This window comes from Falco peregrinus, chromosome 9, assembly GCF_023634155.1.
Source record: "Falco peregrinus isolate bFalPer1 chromosome 9, bFalPer1.pri, whole genome shotgun sequence".
Lineage (NCBI taxonomy): Eukaryota > Metazoa > Chordata > Aves > Falconiformes > Falconidae > Falco > Falco peregrinus.
In genome coordinates, this window is record NC_073729.1 from 9,848,114 (window position 1) to 9,873,859 (window position 25,746).

At 40.1% G+C, this 25,746-nt stretch overlaps 1 protein-coding gene and 1 long non-coding RNA gene across 2 annotated transcripts in view; one reads left to right on the plus strand and one right to left on the minus strand.

The window, feature by feature from the left end:
- Positions 1–282: 282 nt before the first annotated feature.
- LOC129785183 (uncharacterized) lies at positions 283–25,449 on the minus strand. The gene is made up of 4 exons (XR_008748825.1): positions 25,245–25,449; positions 24,291–24,370; positions 23,158–23,244; positions 283–6,008 (listed from the first exon to the last, which is right to left on the minus strand). It is a non-coding gene; the product is annotated as an uncharacterized LOC129785183 (long non-coding RNA).
- The window catches only part of AMPD3 (adenosine monophosphate deaminase 3), a 33,043-nt gene continuing 32,729 nt past the window's right edge, over positions 25,433–25,746 (plus strand). The window contains exon 1 of the mRNA XM_055814492.1: positions 25,433–25,653. The gene's annotated coding sequence lies outside the window, so the exon portion shown is untranslated. The remainder of the gene's footprint in view (positions 25,654–25,746) is intronic.

The window sequence follows — 25,746 nt, forward strand, 5'->3', positions numbered from 1 at the left end:
AAAGCTGAACAAGACACACACTCTCTAATTTTCATCTTGGTACCGACCTCCTTCTTGCAGAAGCATTTATATTAACAAGTTAGAAAAAGAAGGATGGAAGAGCCCTGGAAAATTTTCTGGTATCTATTTAATCTAATTTTTAAGTTCTTTATTTTCGTTTTCCTGGCACCCATTTAAAGTTTTTATAAGTGAAAACATGTAATACCTTATGAACAGCAAGGTGTCGTCTGCAAACTATTTTGCTAGATTTAAAATCACCTTGAAGTCTTTACAGAGGTTTGTGCTGACCAGACAGGTTACAAGACAAAGACATTCTGTTCTTGTGAAGCCTCTGACTCCAATCTCATCCTACCAAAAGTGAGCAGCTAGTGAGTGACTGAATGGACACCACTCAGCTGAGCCAGCTGGGCAGGCCATGTGCTAATGCTTCAGAAGGGTGAGCACTTTCTGCTGATTCCATAATGAACCAACTTAACATGGGTGGCAACAAGCTGCTGGAGGTACTTTAAGACAATGTTAAACTGTGCTATAATTAAAGACTTTATTAGGCATCCTGTATTGATTCCAATGTCCTGAATAAAGCCCATACTTGAGGAACTGCATGCTGTGTTCCCTACTTCATCCTATTTCAGTATTTTCTATGCCCCATTCTACAGGTCTCTGGAGATGTTATGTGTGTTCAGGAAAGTGCTCTGGTGAAGTACTGGAGAAAGGAGATGTCAGAAAAAATAGTAAATATCTTTGGCTATCACATGAATGGCTAGTCAACAATATAAGCTGATTTGCTACCAATGTCTCTGCAACTGAAGGAGCATGAAGTCGTCGGTTCTGCCTAAGAGCAAAAATATTTTTATCATTTAATCAATATCCTGTTCTTTGCTTTATATATAGAAAACTGGTGAGCAGTCTAGAGAACAGGTCCTGTGAACAGCAGCTGAGGGAGCTGAGGTCATTTAAGCCTGGAGGAAAGGAGGTTCAGGAGGAGCTCTAGAACTACCTGAAAGGAGGCTGTAGTGAGGTGGGTGTCAGTCTCTTCTCCCAAGGAACAAGCGATAGAAGAGGAAACAGCCCCAGGTTGTGCTGAGGAAGGTTTGGATTGGGTGTTTGGAGGGATTTCTTCACTGAGAGGGTTGTTGAGCACTGGAGCTGGCTGCCCAGGGAGGTGGTTGAGTCAGCATCCTGGAGGTATTTAAAAGATGTATGGACGTGGCACTTAGGGACATGGTTTAGTGGTGGACTTGGCATTTTAAAGGTCTTCTCCAACCTAAATGCTTCTATGATTCCATAATAAGCTTTCCTTGTCCTACTAGTAGAATCGTTGATGCACATTGAGATGACAAGAGGCTAGAGAATATGACAAAGTGTTATTTTGGAGCATGGAGGCTACTGTTGCCAGCTCTGAGGGAGGCAGGCATTGGTGCCTGAGGATTTATTAAAGATTGCCCTGGGGGCTTGACAACGTGGTCTTGCCTCCAGATACTGTGTTTCTTTCAATATGGGACTAGGAAGACAGCTTTAATTAGAATGATTTTAAAGCTGACCAAAGCAAATACCAATTACTGTCAGTCAGCATGGTGATTACAGCTGCCTCAGACACATTGCAACAGAAGAGTGGTTGCTTTGTTTATGTGTTACAAGTGGATGGCAAAGGAAAGGAAACATCACCATGTAGCTCACAGCCTTGGAAGCAAGAGGAGGAGAAAAATAGTTTTGGTTACCGTGCCACACTGAGTGTTTTGTTCTGGATTTCTTGGGACTTCTCTCAAACATTTAGTGTCACAGACACAAGAAAGAAAAGTAAATGGATCAGATGGCTGATGGGAGTGCTTTTGTCCCCCGAATAGCTGGGATGGAACTGTGCTAAACTGCAGTTTTCAGGCCACAGCATACCCTTATGGCCTTCACTTCTGTTCAGCACAGCCTGGTAGTAACTGAGCTCAGTTATATCCCTCACAATTGCTCTTTCCCAGTCTGAAAGTGATACTGCACTTTGGAACCACAGTGCTTCCCATTGAGCCCGAAAGGCCACACTGGTACCCTGAGGTGTTACTGCCTGACAGTTACTATTCTGAGCCAGAAGGCAACCGTGTTCCCAGACACATGCTGTCAAACTTTTCCACTTATACAGCATTCAGCCTTTTAGGGCTCTTTCTTGGTAGCAGCAATGAGGGAAGTATCTGTAATAAATGTAGCAATGATTAGCCCAGGTGTTCCCTCCTAAGTTCACTGCTGTGACATGATCCATTCCTTGTAGTTTCCAAAATCATTATCCCAAGCAGAATGTCTTGAGAAGGTATTCGTTTTCCTGCATGTGTCTAGGTCATTCTGACCCTTTCCTGTAATATTGTCAGACAACTGGCTAGCTGCCAGTGTGCTCAACGAATTTAAAATGCCATTAGGAAGATTATGGTTTGTGTTGAGTCCAGATCTCCTCCAACTCAATCTGTTGTGAAAATGCCTGGAATATTTAAATATTGCTTGTAGTGTGCAGAGGTAGAGCAGGATTTTTGTTTCTGTTGACTCCTATCTAAAAAACTCCTCCAGTCTCTACGTTATTTTCATCCATGTCTAACACGGAAGATTTTTGAAAGAGCATTTAGCTGAAAAAGGGAAGCTGACATAAAAGTGTATGCCAACTTTCAAGATGCTAAATTACAATTACTTTCTTGCCTCGCTGCCACCTATGAAGAATGTGGCTACACCAACAACCTAGAAATGGAAATACTACTCTGCAATACAGCTGCGCTTGACTAAATACTTAAGTAACTGCAGAATTAGAAAGCTGATCCTGTATGACCGCACAGTCTGTGAGCTTGAGGGACATCTCTCTCCTTGATGTGTTAAGATAAGTTATCTCTTTTAGCATAACCTTACTGTTCCTGGGCTTGGTGAGAAATTGAGGTTTTTCTCCTATACTACTGTGTACATGACACTCATTTTGTAAAGTAGTAGGACTCACTGGGCAAGCCAATAGTTACCACTAATTGCATCAAGGCAAGAAGAGGAACCTGGGAGCCAAGTGGATGTGAAGAGGCTACAAATTCATGGATTATGTCATCTCCTCCAAGGAGCAATCCCTGGTCTCTGAGCCAAGCAGTTCTATGTTGTTCATGCCCACTCTGCTACATTGCCACGCAGAGTGGTTGCCTATGTCCGTGCTGACAGCTGGGGTGTGGTTGGGGAACTGGGACTATCTGGATTAAAAACAGCCAGCGTTCAGTCTCTAAATGAGAACATGGAAACTCCAAAACAAAAAAAGCTAGGAGGGGTCAAAAACCTGAAGAGTAGAGTCTGGGAGCAGATAAGCAAGGAGAATGAGACCGGCCAGGCATAACACAGATAGAGAAGGTGTGGTAGAAAGCAGTTCTCAGGGGAGAGACCCAGGAATTCATTCATTTGCAGGGGAACGCAGGGTGTTTTATACACTTCTACAGAACAGCAGCACAGGTTCCTTGTGCAGTAACAGTTATCCAGAAAAACAAATGCAAATAATAACATATACTATAAATAACAGTGCCTAATCCAGAAGATCTAAGTAGTTAGGAGATGATATATCTTGTTAAATATACCTTTTATTGATAACAATAATTAACTAAATGTGTCTAAGAAGTAATAAAATGTATAGAATCCCAGAATATCACAATACTTAATATTAAACTTATTTAGGTGTGGACTTCTCTGTAAGTTTGTGGAATGTTCAGTTAGAGGCATAAATGTCCATCTTCATTTGATTACTAAGAACAGTATCTGTGGCCCCCGAACGGATTTCCAAAGCACATAGTTGCACAGAACTGACCTTTGAAAACTAAATCAAACCTGCAAGTGTATGCCAGTGTTTAGGTGTTACTGTTCAGCTTTGGAAAAATCTGGTTGGAAGTTTAAGAAAATGGGAAATGCATCAAGTTAGAATTTTTTTCCCATTACTCCTGTAGGAATCTGTAGTCTTTGTGAACTCATGTTTTTCTTCAGCAAATCTGCAAATACTTTTCAAGGAAACAAAAAAATGTTGTGTTAAGGTTCCAGGACTATCTGTTTCTATTGTTTTGGTTATTTTCTCCCTGTATATAATTTTTTAAAAACATTTAAATACATGGGTAAAGAGGTTAGGTTGTGCATGCAGATATGTGCTCACTTGGACAGAAAACTTTAAAATTAAAAATGACTTGAAAGGCAAAGTGGTAAGAGAGAAATAACAGTTTATAAAGAGTGTTACATATTACAACAAAGAATATTACTTATTAAAGTTATAGGCTTATGGTTTACCTTGTGAATTCAACACAATTAACAAAATGGAGATCAGTTTATCTCCCACAATCTTCAATTTTTCTCCAGAAAAGTGCCTTTTCTTGCCCCATGTTTCTCTCTTGGTCTTCATGTGCCATTTGATGATCCCTTGCATGTCTTTTTGGTTACTAGAAGGTGCTGAAAAGAATACAAATAGAAGGATTTCCTGGTCTCACTGCAATATCAAAGCACACTTTAGCCTTGATCAGCTATGGCAGGGAAGAGGCAATGGCTTCAGTTTATCTTGAGAACTGTAATCTCTGCTCCCCTTGTCACTGGCCACTGGAAAAAGCCCATGGCTGATACTCTTTTCTTCAGGCAGCATTGCAGTTTGTCTCACTGCATTGTGCCAAGATCCCCTAGTCAGTGCTTCTGGCAAGGAAATTGTTACTTTTGCAAGAGTGGAAATGGGAAACCCTGCATTTCTCCAAACTTCTCTGGATACCCAGGAGTCAGGAGGACTCTTCTAACACTGCCAGCTGGACCAAGAATAATGAAGTTCCAAGCTTTAAACAGTGGTCTGCTCTGGCTGTTCTTGACGTAAAAAGATACTTTTACTCCCCTCAAGTTCAGTCCTCCTACTCTTTCATTTTTTGGTTCTCTTTCTTGGACTTCTATGGATTAAAACCAGAAAACAAATAGCATCCATTCCCCCATTTCAGAGTAACACTTCTTCCTGCTTTTCTTGGCCGAGTGCTCCTTTCATACTCAGCAGGTATCCTTGGGATATCTCCCAAGACAGGCTCTGTACAATGGCCCAGCACCAAGATGCGTGGCTGTGTAGCGCCTAGCAGCACTGACATGACCTCGAGTGGCTTAATTTTATAACTGCTCTCTTAGATGGTATGTGAACTCAAACTGATCTCCAAGACTCATAACCACACCAAAATCTCCTGAAAGAAGCAGACATTTTCACTGGCCTCAGTTACCTTTTTGGAGATTCCAAGATACAGAGTCCATTTTCTTTGTTTTTCATTCATGCAATAACAGGAAATCCCAGAGAGCAGAACAAGAGATTTTATTGTTTCCCATAGCTGGTAACACCTTGATGGCTAATTTGGTTTAGCGCACAATCAACCAAAAAAACCCCAGAGAACCACCCTCCTCATTCAGCTGTATGGTCTTATTATTAAGCAGCAAACTTGCATTGACCTCAGTAGAGCCAAGATTTCATCCCAAACGCTTTTATCAGTGCAGATGACTATCGGCCACTGCACTGGATATCTGTGATCCATATTCTCAAATTCTTTCTAGGAGTCTGAAATCACAGATGACTTGCCACGAACACCTTCTGTGTAACATTGGTGAGGAACCACAGTGTTCTAAGGTAGCTGATCTTCACTGTAACTGATTGGATTCACAATTTAGTTAATTTCTGGATCATACTAGTTATTTAGATACCTTAGCACTATTTCAAAAGCCAGCAACATGATACTTGAAATCATGTAATTCATAAGTATTAGGGGAGCATATTCTGGTAGCTCTTCCAATTTCTGACCAACAACCAAATAGTTTGGCAAACGTCCTTCAGACACAGAGAAAAACACAATCTGGATAAGAATACACTTCCATTTCTTGGCCATGTCACAATCTTCACAGGGATAAAAATGAATCCAACTTAAATGAAGTTCATCACAAGATTTCCATAACATCAGCCTGATAGTGTGGTGGGTTGACCTTGGCTGGCCACCAGGAGTCCACCAAGCCATCTTATTGCTCTCCTCCTGAGCAGGACAGAGGGTGAGAAAATAAGATGCAAATGAACTTGTGAGTCAAGATAAAGACAGTTTAATAAAGGAAAAGGCCATGTGCAGAAGCAAAGGAAAACCAAAAGATTTATTTTCTACTTCCCATCAGCAGACAATATCCAGCCACTTCCTGGGAAGCAGGGCTTCAGTATGCATGGCAGTTGTTCTGGAAGTCAAGTCTGGTCCCAACAAATGCCGCTCCCCCCCCACCCCTGGCTTTCTCTTGGCTTTTATTGCTGAGAAAATGTTATATGGTATGGAATATCCCTTCGGTCAGTTTGGGTCAGCTGTCCTGGCTATGTCCCCTCCCAAGATCTTGCCCACCCACAGTCTACTGGCTTTTGGGGGTGAGGGGAGATGTTGGGGAGACAGCCTTGCTGCCATGAGAGCACTGCTCAGCAGCAGCCAAAACACTGCTGTGTTATCAGCACCTTTCTAGCTACAAATACAAAGCACAGCACTATGAGGGCTGCTGTGGGGAAAATTAACCCCATCTTAGCCAGACCAAATACATACAGGTTTGCCAGTTCTCTGGCTTTTTAAAACTGGAGGCAACGTTCAACATACAACCAAACTTTTGGTTACCTATATTGATTTGCTGCAGACAAGCGAGTTGTCAGCATTCAGGTACCATGATAAATGTTAGTATTTTCCTTTAAAGTTTGGTATTCCCCCTCTCTAATATATGAAGGTGTTGCCTCACAAACATAGGTAGATTTAACTGATGGTGGTCTTCAGCTGCCTATCTTTATAATTACTCTTTACTTCCCACTACAGGGAAATGGAATAATCCGTCCAGACATTTCTGAACTGGTCACCTGTAAAATCAGGACTGATTCTGCTTATGTTATAGAATGTGGTGATTTGGGAGCATTTTTGCATGTATTTCAACTGTCTCTGCAGCAGATCTTTGGAAGAAGCAAGGCATAAGTGCTGGGAAGGCCTCCACTTCCAAACTGTGTCCTGCTGTGCTGAGCCCCACTGTGCCACAGTTGGGTGTTATCAGCTGTCTGCATTTCTATATAAGAAATAAACAGTGTACTGTTTATGAATCTCAATAGAGGACTTAATTCCTCCAAAGACTTGGGAATATGAATAATACCTCTCTTTGGTAGACCAATGGTGACAGTTATCTTAGAGTACTGACAACATACATTGGCATTGGCATTTAAAAAGCAGTGGAAAAATGTTGAATTTAGGCTATTCAATTGCTAATGCAAAGGGAAATACATTACTGGATCATTCTCATCTAAAATAGAAGAGATATACAACTGGACTATTGCAGTTCAGCTTACACCAGTATCTGAAAGTAAACACAAACTAGGTCAAAATTGTTTTAAGCTTTTTTAAAGGTTTGCAACATTTTAACCGCATAACCTCATGGTATCCATCTATAATTAAAGTTTTATAATTAGACTAAATCTAGTTTTTACATTTCATTAAGCCTTATTTAGTGATGGAAACCACCTGAAACAAGTAGGACTGGATCATCTCTTTGGAATCTCCCTAAACAAAGTAGTAGCATGGAGTTTCTTGTGTTCCTATATGAAGAAAACTGCTCCCGTCTTGCATCAGATTAAACTGAAGTGTCTTTAGTGCAATGACCTCAGCAAATGACTGGGGAAAGTGAACCAAACCTCCTTTGTAGTTCTGCAGAGCCTGATTTACCTCTCACCTGTGGGATTAAGCTCAACAGAGAAATAAAGGGGACACTTTATGCTCACTTGTATCTCCATGTAGAGCCATGATAGTAGACCTTAAAGGACAGCTAATTAATTGACAAAAAACCATCAAGACATCAAAGAAACGGTCAGTTCTTAACAGTTTTTGCATGATTAATATGACAGGTTGGGAATTAGAACACACATCTCCCACTGACCCATCCTCAAGTCCTAAACAGGAGAATTAGCTTAGTGTTCATTTACATAATAAATGAGGTTCTGGATCACTCTTCAACTAAAATTTAGAATCAAATAGCTTATTTGGAAATATGAAGAGAACTGGGGGTTTGATTGATCAATCCCACATGCATATTGGAAAGTACATAATGTACTGCAAAGTTATAAAATACCTACTGATTTCAATTTGTTTTAAGATTAGGCGATATGTGTGCTTGATTAACATTCCAGCTTAATAAAAGACCAGTAAGTTCTCTGCAAGTTATGTAAGAATAATTTTAAGGTATTTCATGAAAGAAATTATTTTCCATTAAAGAAACTGGGACAATTCTAAATGCCTTCATAGCCAGCTAAATTATTTTATCAGAGGAACCACAAAACTTCTCTCTAATGTTCAGGAATTCATAATATTTCTTCAGTAAAGCATGTCATTTCCAATAATTCTGTATTAATTAAATGTACTATTAATTTTCATAATAAGGAAGTACATACTTGGAACTAAATTGCAATTATATTGTGTTTTTTAGCATTTTGTTGAAGGTGGACTATTTTATAAGCTTTAACTGTTCAGGAGGTTAATTTAGCTTATTTTTTCCATCACGTATAAATGTATCTTAATTTTTTTCTGTTCAAATGTTGAAGTTCTGGGAATTAATCTTCCACGATCACACCTGAAGAAGGCTTACTCACATTTGCAGACAGAGACAATAAAATTGACTGTAGCAATTCCCAGTGTCACTTCACACAGTCTGGCCCAACCCAGCCATGCGGCTTATGGCTTCAGTAGGAGGAACGGCTGAACTAAATGCATGTCCACTCCTTCGGCATTCTCAAATTGAAGACTGATCCTTTCAAAGATAACCAGAAGCAGCTCTCACTAATACACCCATCTGTAGCTGAAGTAGAGAACACTACCTCCGTTAAGCACTTTCTGCTCTATGAACTGTAAACTTCAAGAGAGAGAACGCATGTGAAAAGGCCATCTCTTGAGTTTTTACAAGCAGCCTGGGGGAATTCTGACAACTGAGGTACACATATAAGTTACTATCACTGTGACAGCAGATAAGCATCAGTAGCTTGATTTATAGTCCTGTCTCCTGCCTCTAGACCTCTCTTGGTTCCCCCACATCTCCGAATTCCTGTCAGCATCAACTTAGAAACGCATCCCTCTAAGTGATGTTACATTCTGAGCGATTCTTGCTGCTCTCCTGGCAGCCTTGTCACCCTCTGCAGCTGGTTCCCTTTCTCTCTGCTCCAGAACCACGATCCAGGTCAACCCTTTTATTGCTGAATGGAGCTTGCAAAGTCCCTACATCACACTGTGACAATTAAATCCACTTAGGACCACAAGTCAGATATATCTCACAACGTGGAACTCCAGTATTGCCTTATGCATCAGACACATCCCTGCTAAACTGCAAGAGATTTAATTGATTCAAATGTAATTTAGAATTCTCTTTCTAATCTAATATTCAAAAGGTCATATTAAAAAAAAAAAATACAAAGATATGACTGGTGTTACATAATGGTATAAGTTTGCTTCCTTCCCCTGAATAACCTTTTAATTTCATTGGAATTAGTTGCATAAAGCAAGCTGGATTTAGCTCAAGTTGTCCTTTCTGTGGATTTTTAGCTTTAGATTAGATATCTTGTGATTTTTTCCAGTGGGTCTGAATATTAAAGATGACAAGTAAGAGCCATTGAAGATACTTCAACAAGATCAATGAGATGGCCGGTGAATGTTCTGATCAGGAAGAACTTATCATGAGGTGAGGTAGGCTGAGGAATTATTTCCCAGAGGACTGAGTAGAGCTCTGTTCCTGGGATTTCTACAAGTAATCTCAATGCAGGAGCATGAGAATGAATGGGTCTCAGAAGTCACGGGAACACATGACACATTTTTTGGAGCAAAGTTCTAGCATATTCTGTCGTTTCTATCAAATGCTATTTCTCTTTTAGTTTCCAGTTAATTAATTTTATTTAAAGGTAAATAATGTTCCATGTTTCTTTGTTTGTTTTGCCATAGTTCTGTAATTGATCTGTTTGCTAAAATGGTGCTGCATTCAGGTATCATTGAGATGCAGACTGCATTGCTTCAAACAGAAGGGGTACTACTCACCATCTCATGATGAGGTTTGCATTATGAAGAAAATTAATTTTGGGGGGATAATATGACCCAAGAGGCCTATTCTATTTTTATTTTTCATTAACTGTTTCTTTTTTTTTTTTTTTTTTTTAATATGTTCTCTTGTAGAAAGAGATACTTAGGTGGATTTGGACCTACATTTAGTGTTTGTGGACCTTACTCCCTTTACTTTCTCTGGTGAGATTAATGTTCTGCTGTGATTCACGGAGCTATATGGGTATGAAAGCCGTTTGAGAGAGCTGCCTCACAGGAGCTGAAAGAAGGAAAATGCCCAAAACTCATCAAAACCCTATGAGTTAAAGTTCAGCCTTTGGTCCTGCTGGTTTTGTTCATCTTTTATTCCTTGACAAGGGAATTTGTGACCCCTTGGTGAATGGGAAGCAGAAGGATTCAGATATGACCTCTACCTCGCAAACTGATAATCACTGGAATTTGGGAAGATATGCAGAGAAAGGGTGACTCAATACATGCCTTGTTCTTACACACTTTATGTAAGCACCTGTTAGGTTTTAGTCACTGTGATGTATAACTATAAACATATATATATAAAATAAAATTGTTCAATGCTTGTGTTACCAGCTCACTAGTTTTTTATAATAAAATGCTTTGATATTAATCTAGTAATGTAAGTAATCTAGAAATCGAACAGTAAACAATGTAAAATTCACAATCATTTTAACTTAATTCACTGGAGGTTAGAAACCAATGTGAAACCCTTAGACAGGACCTTCCCTAAGCAATTTTTCAGGGCAAAGGAAGAAAAAAAGAAGCAGTGTAGAGAACAGTTCAGATCTTGCAGATGTATCACATGGATCCACATAGACCTTGGGGATGTATTTTTGTGTGGAGTCCTTGTACCCGTACAGCACAGGACCCTACGACTTGATTTGAGGAAGCCTGCATCTGAGGCATGTGATTTTCTCAGCAAATAACAATTGATCTGCTATTTTTGAAAGAGATTTTCCCTATAATGAGGATGCTACAGGAGAATCTCAGCACTGGGCCTGCTGGTGTTTCTACAGGGCTGGTGGAGACTGCACTGTTCTCCCACAGAACTGGAGTAATTAGTAGAAGGGATCACTGCTTCTGTTGGGCGAAAGAGTCACCAGGTATCTAAAAGTCCTCTGTTCTACCCGCTCTGAGACCCTCTTTTTCTTTCACAATTCCCTCCAAATCATTATTTTTCTCTTCCAAGGACTGAATCATGGCGCCTTGCCTGTGTCCTTGTTAAGATCTCGGCTAGAAAAATGCTTTTGCTTAAGAAAATAACACCATGGGAAAGGCCATGGCAACAGAAACACTTGTTTTGCCAGAACACATTTATGCTGGAAGGGTGGGTAGTTCAGATGGCCATGAACACTTAATAAAGCTCATTTTTCTAGTAATTCCCCAAGGCACTTCCTTCAAAAAAACTATTATAGAGACAGGCATTTCAGTGGAAACTGCCAGACTTAAAACCTTAAAACAAATATAATTATCTCCTTTCCATATTTTTTTCTGTCACCTTAGCAATCTAGGGAAGGCAATTTCTAGTCTAAATAAATTGGATCGTATTATGCCTTTTCAACTCTTCAATCTTTTCTAAGTTTTAGTTTTGCATCCAAAATCCTAATAACAGCCTGCAACACATTTACATTCCTGCATTCTTGCCTCTGTTTTGTTGGGTACACAGTATTCCTTCTTTTTTTTTTTTTCCTTTTTTTTTCTTTTTTTTCCCCCCCCTCCTCTCTCCCTTTGGTAATATAATCGTTCTGCATTTTTCCAGATTTGGACAAACGGAAATGTTTTCAGCCTCCAGTTAGTGTTTAAACAACAACAAAAAAAGCTCCTCTGGCCTTCAGCATGAGTTTAAAACATTAAACTGAATGCAGAAAGAAGCAACATGAACTCTAGGATGAGGAAGTCAAAGCTGTCTAAGAAATCTCAACAGATTCAGAGACTTTCAGGCCAGGATGAACCAATACGTCTTCTAGTCTGACTCCCATTCATTACTATATTGAGACCCACAACTCCATTTAACTGGAGTATTGCTTCCAGAAAAGTACACTGCTATGTAGTGAGAACATCAAAAGTAGAAAATCAACAGCGTCCCCAACACTGATTAATCATACACACTGTTAAAAAGCATACATAAATTCTCTTTTGAATTTGCTGGCTTTACCTTACTGCCCTTGGTTCTCATTTTCCCTTTTTTCTATAATATTATAAAAAGCCATTATGTCCCTGACAACTTCACACAGAGAAATTATTTGTGAACTCTACTTAGCCTTGCTCCATAGATCAGTTCAAACTGCACCAATATATGATCCCCCAACTGCTGTGCTGTATTTCATTCCACTTGTAGCACTAAGCTTTTCTTAGTAGGCTACAGCGTTACCTCTTCCATCAGCCGCCACTGTAGGTACATTCCCTGGCCACAGGCTCTCTCTTCCCCCTTCACAGAAATATACCCAGTAACTGTTTGTCTCCAGATTTCACCCCAAGGCACTCTCTGTAAAATTATAGTTGGAATTACATTTTATACCCTAGGAAGTACCTAAGGTGGAAGGTATACACACTATTACATACATTGCATGTATTTTCAAAACATTACTGCTCTTCATTTGGATAACACAAGAAATACAATGTGTAAAGATTATAATTTTCTTGACAAATCCTGAGTCGCTTGTTACAAGTAGATACCATATTGCCCAAAGTTATCTAGAATCCTGCTCTAAAAACCTCCAGCCATAGTCTCTGCTGTCCAGCTCACTTCCTCAGGTCTCACTTCTTGCAGCTAACTTGGACCTCCCACCCCATGTTTTCAGTTCCATCTATATAAAATCCTTCCATTTCTTTATTTAGTACTTTTATGTGCTTGAGCCTTTCCCACTTTATATACCCATCTATAGCACCTGGCTTCTTTGCAGTTTTTTTTGTTGAAGTTTCATTCCCCTGCAGAAACACTTGGAGTAAAAGGTTCATCTAACCTCCTTGACTAATTAATTGGTGAAACTGTGAAATTTAAAACAAGGGACTCCCTTTTACTCCTAATCTCAGACAGATAGGCTTTCTTGGCAAATGTGGATAAATTCATACACAGGCATTAAAAACACATCTAAACATTAAAAACAGGCTGTTTCCATTTCAGGCAAAAGTTTCCACTACATAGATAACATTTCTTCAATTATCACAATTATGATTTTTGATCAAGGTAACCTTTTATCAGCTCCTGAATTACGAAAATAAAAGAACCAACACCTGTAAAATCACTTTAGCTCCTGATTCTGCAAGGATGTGCAAAACCCATCCACAAATTGTGTGTGAAGGTGACAGACTAGGAGCACACCATCTCAGACCAAATGTCAGGGCAGGTGTAATGGAGGTGGCTCTGCTTCCCTATCCTGTCCTTACTGGCTCTTGTTGCACAGCATGGGTCCTTGTCATTTTGCCTGCTAAACAGCTCATGCCATACCTGTGGAAACAACATACTTTTCCCTCAATCTATCACAGTACCTGTCTGCTAAAAAGATGGAAGCATCTGCCACAGGGAAGGAAGGAAACAGCAAGTTGCTTTGTACTGTTCAAAACAGATAGAAGACCCAGTTATTTTAAAAGATGCTCAGACTGAAATGTCACAGAGTTGGGCTTTCACATATTGTGAGTAAATGAAGCAAGTAATGAAAAGTCTGGCAAAACAAACATCGACATGCATGGAGAAAATATTGTCTTGGCATTGGGACCTATGTGAGGGATGTGCAAAGTCATTCTGCAGAGAAGGCCAAATTCCATTTTTAATGACTGCTGGTCTGAATTTAGGACTATAATTTAGGACACTTACTCTACAGTAAGATGCGCCCTGACATCAGTGGGGTACTGGCATTAAGATCAAGGGCATAAACTATCCTTTTGTACTGTGGTTGCTAATTCAGACTTACTACCACGATTGTTTCTCACTTGAGGAAACATTCCCATCTTGACTTTCACTGTGATTTCTGCACTTTGTTTCTCTTCTTTAGTTTTCCTTTTGCTGCTATTCATTCCCTTTCAGTCCCCATTTCTGTCTTTTACTTCCCTTCCCCCAGAGTCTTCCTCCCTGTAATAATTCCTCTTTCTTATAATGCTTAATTTTAATTGCCTCCAATTAAAAAGTTTTCCTAAGCATTCCAAGTCATGCCATTAGATTTTAGAGTTAACTGTTCAAAGCCAACTAATGTAATTCAGAATATTATTTCAAGTTGCCTATTTGTAGAGTCCTGAAGAAAATGCTACAAAAGTTTACAATGAGTTCATGTTTAGAATATTGTAATGGATTTCTTTCTCTCCAGAGAAAGTGATGGGTGTAACCACCGTAGCATAAGCTGTTCCACAACAGTTGCTCTTAAGTAACTAGTTGAAGCTTTTAGAATAGCTCAGAAATAGCTTATGCCATGAGAGCTGTATCAGTGAATTTCCTGTGACAAAATCAGTAAATTTTGTGTAGACAAAAGCTTTTGTAAACAGGACAGCTGGGCACATGATCTACTTAAATGTAAACTTAAATACTGGAGAAACTGGATATATCACAGGTTTGTGCAGTACCTCAGCTGGGGAAAATGGAAACACTCCACAGACTCATATAGGTCTTTTCTTGTTCCTGTTTTCTATGAACCACATTGTTGGCTCTTCTCTGTCCCTAATTGTTGTATTATGATCTTTCTGGCTTCCAGCTCTTTGTTCTAATGATTAAACAAGACTAATATTTTTTTTGAGGTCATAGTGATAATATGATAGTCCTTTTGAAGGCGTTCAGTAAACAGAATACAGCAGTAATGCACTGGGGGTTTTATTTATTTGTTTTTATTTATTCACTTTTGTTTATTCTTATCAGAACCTTAATTTTTACTTTTGGCAATATTATCACTGAAGAAACTCAAACTCTTTTTAAAAACTTTAAATATATAGTGGGCAGAAGAACAACCAATAATAAGAAAAAATAAGTTTATAAAGCACAAGACTCATTCAGTTTCCTTTCTTGAGCACACTGGGCAATTACTAAGAGGAGTACAGCTAAGTGATTCCTTTAAAGGACAGCATTCTTACTAGATCGGCCCTGCTGTCTAAGATGGCCATCCAGAAGTAGCTTCCAAAATAACTAATATAACTCTGCCTCACTGTGAAATTCCTGGTAAGCAGTTGATTTTTAGTAGTTACTGTTGGCCATGTGGGATTCAACTCTTGAGAGTGATTGACTCCAGCATTCTTAGGCACCTATATGGAGATCGAAAGAAATGATTTTCTTGACGTTGCTTGCTTCTTCTCATGGAACATAAAGAATCTTAGAACAACAGCTTAGATTTAGAAAACTATATTTCAAACATCTAAAGTTAGGTCAGATAAGTTCCCATGTCCAAAGCCTGTCCTACCTTTGAATTACACATATGCTATATTGCTAAACGAACATCAGGATTTAAATGAATCACTGCATGCTGCCTAAAAACCCCATACCATTAGACTTGGACAGAAAAAAAAAAAAAGAAAAAAAAAAGAAAGGAGAATGATTTTGGCACAATGACTTCCAGGGACCTGGGAAGACGGTGTTTGTCTTAGAAACATCAGTGGCTCTTCCTGGTATGACTCCTTTTATCCTCTGTCCTACATCTCTTGTGGCAGAGAAGCTGTTAGGTTGGCTCAGTCATGGTCTCAGCTCTGCTTTGACACTGTTTTTTTCTCCACAGGGCAGTAAAATTCTGTTTTGCCTATTTGTTGAGTTGCCATTATCTGCACTCACCTTCTTAGGTTACAGTAGGAGAACAAAGCCAGCCCAACTATTTAGACAATAACTACAAAAACCATGTTTCTTTTTTTCTAGAAGTTATCCATAGAGGCAGAAAATTACAATGTTAATATATAATATGGGAAATTACTGTGGATGAAAAATGTTGAGCAATTATATCTGAGAATATAAACCATGAGAAATGATGAGGAAAAAATCAGTGTAAATTGTGTGCATGTCAGTTGTGTGCATGCATGCATGCATGCATGCATAGTGATTACCAGGAAGGGAGATGACAGCCATTGAAGCTCCAGAGCACTGCACTGAGTCTGATATGCCAGACTGTCAAAAAGACAGTTCACAGAAAGAAGGCCACACTACAGAAAACTGATTAAGTATACTCCCTGAAGCAGAACAGGTATTTGAAGGGTTTAAATGCCAAGAAGAAATGCAAATGTATAGCTAAATATGATAATATGAAAGTGGCTATGGCTAAATATCAGAAAACTTTTTGGCTAGCCTTGGGTGTCTCTAGCGAAGTAATAGAAATCTCCACTTATAATTTTAACAGCGTTCAATCTAGCACCAATAACTGTACAGTCTGTAAGAAAAAAGAACTGTCAGAGATTAATACGAAAGACTCTGAGCTGTCTTCTGTCTTTGATAGTTGAGATCGTATTAGATCTTGCACTTGCACGTAGGAGTCCAAAACAGACGAACCTGTACATTTTTATTTAAACACTAGGTGGCTCTGTTGGCTCTTTTAAGTACAGCATTGCTCAAGCCTGCGTGAGTGTTGAACACCAGGTGGGATTCAAAGAGAGATGCTCCATTAACAATCATTACGGACTACGTAACTTTTTCTAGAAGAGCCTCTGTTGTGAATGATCACAAGGAAACATAGATATTATTAAAAAAAAAAAAAAAAAAAGAAGAAAGAATTGCCTTCAGCCTTCGACCAACTTGGAACAGATAGCCAACGCAAGGAGCAAAAAGGCATTGGCTTTCAATTTCTCCCGTGTTTTACTGAATTTTCAGTTAATTGTGCCCATGGGATGCCTGTGCATCCTAAGAATAGGACAATGAAGGCTATGGATTCTGCCCCCCCCCATGCATGAATAAAGTTGACAAAAGTGATTTTAAGCTGTTGGTATACTCTTCCAATTCTTGAACCACTTTGCACCAGGCTGTGTCCTACTGGCACAAGAAAAATTCTGTCCTTTCTGTCCTGAGCTTGTTACAAGTAACTCAAGGCACCGCTAAGGCAGCTATGGATACCTAAGTCATGTAAGCACCCCTTCCTTCCCACAACGCTGCAAAATGCTAAAAAATCATCCTAAAGGATTCTTCTTGGATTCCATTCTTCCAAAGTGATCATCCCAGAGCTGGCTGGGCTGACTGGCAGTCAGATAGCTTCTTTTCAGAACAAGGGACCCAAACCAGTGTTAATTTGGGGGAAAACTGCACATTATCAATCAGCAAAATTAATGACTGATTTCATTTGGGACTGTGACAATGTTTTGTACGTTTTTCAGAGGTGTTGCAGATCTACAATCCTTTCTTCTCTACTTTTCAGCCACAATTAGCATACTTCTTCACGTCAGGAAATAAATGGGTGCGGTTTTTTGTTAGCAGCCTTGCCACCATCACCCTGGAGATGGCCATAACAGTTAAGCTTTTTAAACTTTTTTCTCCTCCCCTGGTGCATGATTTTCACTTGTAGAATTAATCACTAGAGTAGGCCTTGCAGAGTATTTTGGCAATCAACAACAGCTATAGTTTGTATGAACAGATTCAGTACATTATGAACTGTTAAACCGTATCTGGAAGAGCAAAGAGAATGTCCGTAAAGTTTACTCCTGCTTTTTTACCAAATACCCGGTTTCAGTACCAGCTAACTGAATGAATGTTTGCGAACAGCAAATTTACCTTTCTCCATTGTTTTGGAGTAGCAAATACATAAGTTTCAAATCTATATTGCATTTATATGAAATAAAAACACAATCTGAATTTTGAAGACTAAATCAAATTAAGAAAAAACAAAGCTGAAGAAATACCAATGCAATGCCCTCTTTTTTAATTATCTGCTAATTGAAGCTCTAGATTCCTCTAATATTTCTGTTTTGTAAAAAAAAGCTTGTCAAAATTCAGAAACTAATTATTAGGGAAGCCAGGCAATGAGTTTAACAGCTCTTTTTTTCTTCCACTTTTGTCTGTATCTGAGAAGACTGGCTGTTTTCCTGCTGTCTGCTTATGCTCACTGGATCGTACAGGAGATGACAGGTATAAGCCATTCAAACAGCTGACTAATCTAGCAGATCACCTTTCATTTCATCCTTTCTTTCATCTGCTCCAGTCTCTGTTGGCTGCCTGAGTCTCAAAGAGATTTGCCCATATTTGAGCTACTCCCTGTGGAAATGACTTCTTTTCCACCGCATGATTTAGCAAAGAGTTTATTACATACAGTGATCCTCCCCACAGATCCTTTGTGTTTCCACGGTAGCACAATATGCCCGAGCACAGCAACCTATGGCACATTCCTTTGGTTCATTAGTACATTGCTGTGAACTCTCTAAAGCATCAGTCAGAAGGTGTCTTTGCAGTATACTTGGGGCGGACATGAGCTTACACTAGATGTAGTCTTAACCAGCAAAAGCTAAGGGCTCAAAAAGCTATGCTATATCTGGTCATACAATTTTTGGATCAGAGCTGGCTCACATCCCCCTGGCTCACAGTGCACGGTAAAGCTGTAGAACAAGCTCACTACCATAAGATGTTGGGGACACTAAAATAGACACAGTTAAAAATGGAACTGGACTCATTCTTGGAAGACGTTCACTGACTGATGACAATCAGTTAGGCTAGTCCAGATTCCACCTCCAGTTCATAAAGATTATAAAGCAATACAGGGAAGGCACAACAGGAAAAGGATTGCTCTGTCTTTGACAATATCTAACTATCTACTGATGTTTCTGTTCATAATGGATTTTATACGGGCTGGCTGGGCATTAGCAACAAATGAAAAAGAAAGGTATATGAAGGTGTATGGTCCAAAACGTGTCAGTAGAGAACCAGAGCAAAACCCTAAGCAGAGCACCCCCGTACACCAATCCTTCAAGGTATCCATCACGCATGCTCCCAACTCATCAGGGGCACTAAATCAAAAAAGTGAAGATACGTAAGAGTTGCAGGATCAAAAATTAGTGTAGCAGGAATTGAGTGAGGCATCAAGCACAGAAGCCCTGACAGCATCTACTACTCTGTGAAAGTATTCCACTTGTACACCACCTGATGATGCTCTGCCTGCATATGAGAGGACAAGAGAACAGAAAGAAGCCTCATGGTCTCCGGGTTCTCTCCTAATATCTACTAGAGAGAGAGTACTGAGCTACTGGGCTCTTTTTTCTAGCCCTGATGGCACTTCAGTGACTTGGAATTCTATCTTTGCACACAGACATCAGAATCAGGTCCTTTGATTGTCGCAGCAGCTGAGACAAAAAGCTCAAGATACATAGAACTTGATTTCCCTTTGCACGTATTGGATTAAGTCCACATGTGCAGTAAGTACGAGTCAGTAAAGTGTTTCTTAGACCCTCAGAAAAGGGCACAAATGCGACTCAAGGATGTGTGCTTGCTTTTTTAACAGAAGGAAATTTCCCTCAGGTTAAGGAAGAGGCGGGAGTTTCAGGGAATTGCCCAAGTACCACAGCAGCAGACAGGTCGAGTCGCTGTGGGACCAGGGAGGGATCAGTCCCTAACACTGCGCACGGTGCGCTTCCCTCCTTTTAATTTATACAAATAAAGACGTCGCTGATGGGAACGGACGGTTATGTAAGGTGAAATCCGCATTCCTTGCGTAACCGCTGTTTACATAACGCCGCCACGGCCCCCGGCGAGCTCCCGCTGCGGCCTCGCGCTGCCGCCACCGCCGCAGACCCCGGCCCGGCCCGGCCCCGGCGCTGCCCGGTGCCCCGGCGCTCCGCGGAGCGCGCTGGCGCTGCCCTAGGCACCCGCCGCCACAAAACCGAAATGCTATATTCTCCCTTTGCAATTCCACGAGCTGTAGGCTCCCACTCTCAGACGAGCTTCACGGAGTAAGGACAGGGGCTTTCTAAGGCACTTGGCATGGAAGCACAGGCCTAGCCTGCAGCGTTTCTTACTCAGGCAGGTTGGATCAAAATAATGCAACAATTCCCCTCCCAGGTGGAAGTTTTAAGTTTCTACATAAAAATTAGAACATTTGGGGTTGGATTTCTCACCAGCTGTGCCTGCACAGCACTACGCAAGCAATCTAGAGAGGGTTCATTTGGGCTGCAAACGGCCACCAGGAATCTGTGTACAAATGAACTCCCAGCTCTGGAGAAACTTGTGGTTTCACTCACACTTGGGAGAGACTTGGAAAATACACTTGTAAAACAAAGAGAAGACGAGGGATATTCTGGGGCCAGGGAAGACTGCAGTTCGGTACCACGTAGCCCTGAGTTTATTTAAGGCTATGTAACATTTGTGTAAGGCTTTGTGTAAACCCTATCTTGCATTCCCCAGATTCTGGGCGGTTATGCGCTCCACCTGCATCATGCAGATATCTGTTACTTGGGACCGAAACTTCTGACTTGAGGGCCAAATAATCCAGATGCAAACACTTGTCAAACATCATCACAAAAACCTTAATGATAATCTATAAGTAATACAGATGCAGAACTGAGTATCACTTAACAGAACGATTTGCATTTCCACTACAAACATAATATGTAAACCAATTCTAAACATACAGTTTAGATTCCAGTACTCATTTTTGCAGAAATCAAATACTTCAGAATATTCTTTATTTCAGGGGCTTCCAAAGTAGGCCAAAAGAGTTCCCCTTTGTGAGGTGTAATTACAGTGTTTCGGTATTTACCATACACTGGCCATGTCTGATTTATTAGACTGTTACTTGCTGAACATTTTATGTGCATTCTGAGCAAATAAAATTCCTCTTAAAACAAAGCTGAGTAAAACAGCTTTGTACATCAGAGTGGTGGTTAAAAAGTATTTAATCTGCATATCATGTAACAGATGTGAAATGTAACTTTCAGAAAATTCTTTTTATAAATCAGATTAAAAGTCTTTCAGCTCCACATACATGTTTGTCTAATACAGTCAGATCTCTCCTTCTCAAAACAGTTCCAGAATTTCAGGTAAACCATGTATAATGTCAGAGCAAAGCAGTCTTCCATCAAGGGTAAAAACCTGCGAAGTCCAAGCTAAGTAGGCTTGACATGAACTGATTATAAACTAGCAGTTTTACATGGCTGCTGTGTCAAAGCAAGGCAGTTAGTAGATGCCAGCAAAGAGTTCGCCAGCTGGCTGGAAAGAAATCTTTCCAAATATTTGAAAGACAGCTTACAATTCCAAACACACCAAAGCATCCCATCTTGCTTGTAAACCTTTCTTGTGCAACAAAGTATTACAGTATATTCCATTTATAAACTCATGGAAAACTTCTGCTATGTTATTTCAGACTCAGAATATTAGGACTGTACAGATACTTTCCTAGTTTATTTTTAAAGCAGTGACTGAACAGTCACATCCTTTGGTAATTTCTATAGTTCCCACTTCCATTTCAGTTTTTAAACAACCAGATTTATATTTGCATACTATATGTATCTTATTTTATAATAATATACTACAGGACAATTATACTTACATGTAGCCTTTCAGAAAGAATGTCATTTGACTGAAAAAAACCCACAAAAAAACAGGGGTTCCAAACCCATTATCAGTTCTAACATCAGTGCAAATAATTTTCAAAACATTTTGTACTTTATATAAGCATAGTTGTATTTACTATGTAAATATGTACATATTCTGTATATGTAAAGAATATGTACATTTTCTGAACACCGCAACTACCCAAGATGTAGTTTATAAAAAATTGGCCTAATCAAAGTTTCTCCTCCTTCTTGCCCTTCTCACATACTCTCTGGAATAGCCTTGAGCAGTCTCCAAAACATAGAAAACTTGCTGCTTATATTTAGAGTAGGAACCAAACTTTCAAATTTACCAGTTCTAGTTTAACTCAACACTGAGAAAGACCCAATCAACTGTATCAAGAGTTGTCTAATTCAAATACTGAATTAGACTGAATACTCATATGACAAATTAATTTCTACAAGCTTTTTGAAAAGCGGTGGGTAAGAAAGATGATGCTTTTTGATTTGCTGACGTTATAAAACAGACAGATATAATATTCTTTGTATCATTTCACTCAGTGGAATAATTTTCCGCCTTTTTGAAAGATTACAATTTTCATCTATTGTTTTGTTTAAAAAGTTGAGTAATTCTTCTTTTCTAGTAGAGAGTATTTGATAATGCGATTCAATTACGTTTCACATTTGGCACAAAACTCCCCTCCAGCTTTTGGGTATTACTTTATTTAACTGTGTTTTTTTGCTGTTGGAATATCAGTTACTCTTCAGTAAGTAAATGCATGTGTGCCAAGCATATCATTAACTGAACCGACTGAAGATCAGAAAGGCGAGTACTAGGTCTAATATTGCTTGGATGCCACTAATGGGTATGTTATAGATTGAAATATTTAATTTGATCCATTAGTTTTGTTGTTACCAATATCACAGTCAGTAATATGAATCTATTCTAAAAAATTAATTCAAAATCCATTAGCTTTTAAGGTACTATTCAAATGAAAGCAGTATGTTGTAACAATTGGAATAATTTCAAGTGAGGGTGAGAGACCTAATTTTGATGAATATGCATTGCAGGTTTAATCATCTCCCAGAGAAGATCTGTCCATTTCTAAAAATAAGTATTGATAATACAGACGTGTATTTAGGGTTTTATTTTATTCCATTCCTCAGTAGATGTTGACATGCAAGCAAATCTTTAAAGCTTTCATTATTAAAAGTTTTGTAAAATCCTTTTGTTAAAATCATCTGACTGTGAAAGCGCAGTCCAAATACCATGTACATTGGAATAATCATGAGTTTACTACTGTCACCAAAAGAATAATCTCTAAAGTAGGGCTTAAAGCAAGTTGAAGACATAACAGAAATACAGAGTTTAAAAAATAACACAAAAAAATGTACTTAGTTGTAACTTTGTGGTAAAAGGAAGGGGAAAAAATTTTCTGGTATAATAAGCATAAAGAGATAAAAAGAAATACATTTTTACACAGTGTAAAGTTTACCTCAGAGAACTACTGCTTGCTATACAAAAGAAGTGAACCAAAACCCAGATGGCTTCAGGAAGTACTGACATTTTACAATAGGAATAAGAACATTTGAAATAACTCTGCAGAAACTTGCACTACTCTCAATTTGTTGTAAAAATTTATAATCTACTCACAAACTGGGCTGGCAGAAAGACTCCTTCATGGGCCAGATGGCAAGCATTTAAGAAGGTGTTGACTGACATCACTGGGGTGTTCTAAGTCTGGATAAAAAGTTTAATGCTTTATGTTTGGCAGGTGCTAATGGAAGCATACAACAACATCTACTGTTGAAAATATGCTATTTTATCGTTGTCAGCTTAGTGTTACTTCCATTTCCCAAAGACAAATGAGAATTGTTCATTATGAGAGCAGAGATGGGCCACAAAACTGGACACGCTAGTCAAAAGTATGTTCTGAACAGTTTGTAAAATAACTGATCATCATAATTGCCTCTGCAAAAGGTGAGAGAACTTTAAGTATTTTCTTGTTAATTTGTTACCATTACCCTATTCTTACAATCCATCCTGACATTATTACAGATCTTGCAATAGTGTATTCTTAATGCTTCAATTACTAGGGATGCATTTACTAAGTTATGATCTCAGTTTGCCTTTAAAGGTTTCCAACTTGTCACAAAAGGAAAGCACATTTAAACAGTCATGGTCACCTAGAACAAGTATCCTACATCCTCATGGATTTGCACTTCAGTGCTCATAGAAGCTTTTTCTTTGATAAGGCATTTTTAAGGTCTCCCTTTTGTGTGAATTCTCTGGCCTTCATAAAATGTGAACTCACACTACAGTGTTTTCTGCACTTGGGGCATACAGACCTGCCCGTTTCCATGCAAGAAAACCATACTGTTATTTTTTCATTGCAGTTGGTAGAACGCCAGCAATAGCACAAGGGGAAACTCTTCCAGGCTCTTGCCAGTTAGAAAACAGATTAAATTAAGTGTGGAGGCAAGACCCATTTGCCAAGCTGGAAATTCCAAGAGGAATTCAAGAAGCCATGGGATACCCAAGTCCAGCAGGCAGGGCACAATTATGATTAGAGGGCCCTAAGGAGCCCAAACTGCCCGACAAACTGTAATGGGAAGCAGACAAGTTTGGGCAAGTTAAGGCAGGTGGTTGAGAGAAGGACACGGGGAACAAGGGAAATGAAGCAGGACTAACAGATAAGCAATCAGCAGGCGTACTGAATGGTCAGTAGCAACAGGTGTCCTTTACTCATTTATCATGTGAGCAGGGCAACCATGAGTCAGACTTACAGTATGTAGTTTCCTGGGTGGCAGATGGCTTGTCTGGGTGTAGCAGCAGCAGCAGCAGCTGATGAAGACATTCAGAGTTACTGAGAAAGAAACATGCACACACAGCATAAGCCTTTTTTCCCAGCTAAGAAACAAGGTCTATTTTTTTTTTTAGTATTGTTATTTTAAAATCAGTTGGGTTTTTATGATTTTGAATGGCTGACTCATTTTCAAATGCTTTGGATTGGTACATCTCATACAACAGCTGCTGCCATAATTCTCAGCTTTTTTACAAGCTGATGTAATTTTAAAGGCTATAGTGTTGACACTAGTGTAAGAGTCAAAATACCAGATCTTCTTTGCAATTTAGACTTGGCAAACTTTGGCAACAATTCTTTGTGACTCAAACATTGTATAGTCACTTTCTTTTCACTTCCATTTCTTCACCAGTAAAGGAACTTTTGAAGCCACCACCCCCCCCCGAGGTTTGTGAAGGGAGCAGTTTGCCAGGTTGGGAGGACATAGTGGGAACAACACACCTGTCAAACAACTACCCGGTCCCTCACATGTTTTGGGAGATTTACCTTTACCCTGCTCCTCTTTACACAAAGGACCTTGCTCCTCAGTTGCTACATTCCCAGGGCTTCCCTGCATTGTAAAGACACCTTTATATTCAAATGCTTTTAGATTAGACCGTACTGTAACCTAAATTTACCATAAACATTCCTAAACCTTTCATTTTCAGGGCCCAGAATCTCTAAAAATAAGCTCAAGTTATTTTATATATTAAGATCCTCATTCCTGCCGAGTCATGCTTGTTTTGACCTTCAGTTATTTGTCTTGGGCTTTTTACCTGGAAAGTTTAATTTATTATTTATTTTTTAATACATACGAGCACCTGAACCGTATTACCATAACGAAGGACGGACATTGTCGGAAACACTTCTGGTAGGGACACCTCGCCAGCAGACTTACTTATCGAGTGCCACCTGTGCCTCACGACGTCCTGGTCTCCAGCCAAAAGTTTCTACGTTAAAGCGCTTTTCTGAGGAGAAGTTTTAAAACCAGCGCTTGCGAAGGCGGCCCCGGCGCTGAGGCGAGCCCGGGCGGGCTGAGGGGCCGGGGCCGGGCCGGGCCGGGCCGGGGCGTGCCGCCCCGGTCGCTCCCTCCCACGCCGGCGGGAGGCGTGTGACAGCGCGACTTGTGTCTTGGAGCCTCCGAAGGGGAAAGGGCCGCCCTCGGAGCCTCCCGCTCCCTCTGAGGCCGCGGCCCCGCCACTCCCGCCCGCCACAGGTGCAGCCGCCGGGGGAGCGGCGCCGGACGGTGCCGGACACGGCTGCCCGCCCCCGGGGGAGGCCGCCCGCGCAGGGCTCCCCTCACGCAGGTACGGACGGAGCGCGCGCCCCTCCCCGCCCGCGCGACCGTTAGCGGCGCCCCGCGCCAGGGCTGGGCGGAGCCGGGCGCGGCGGCCCCCCCT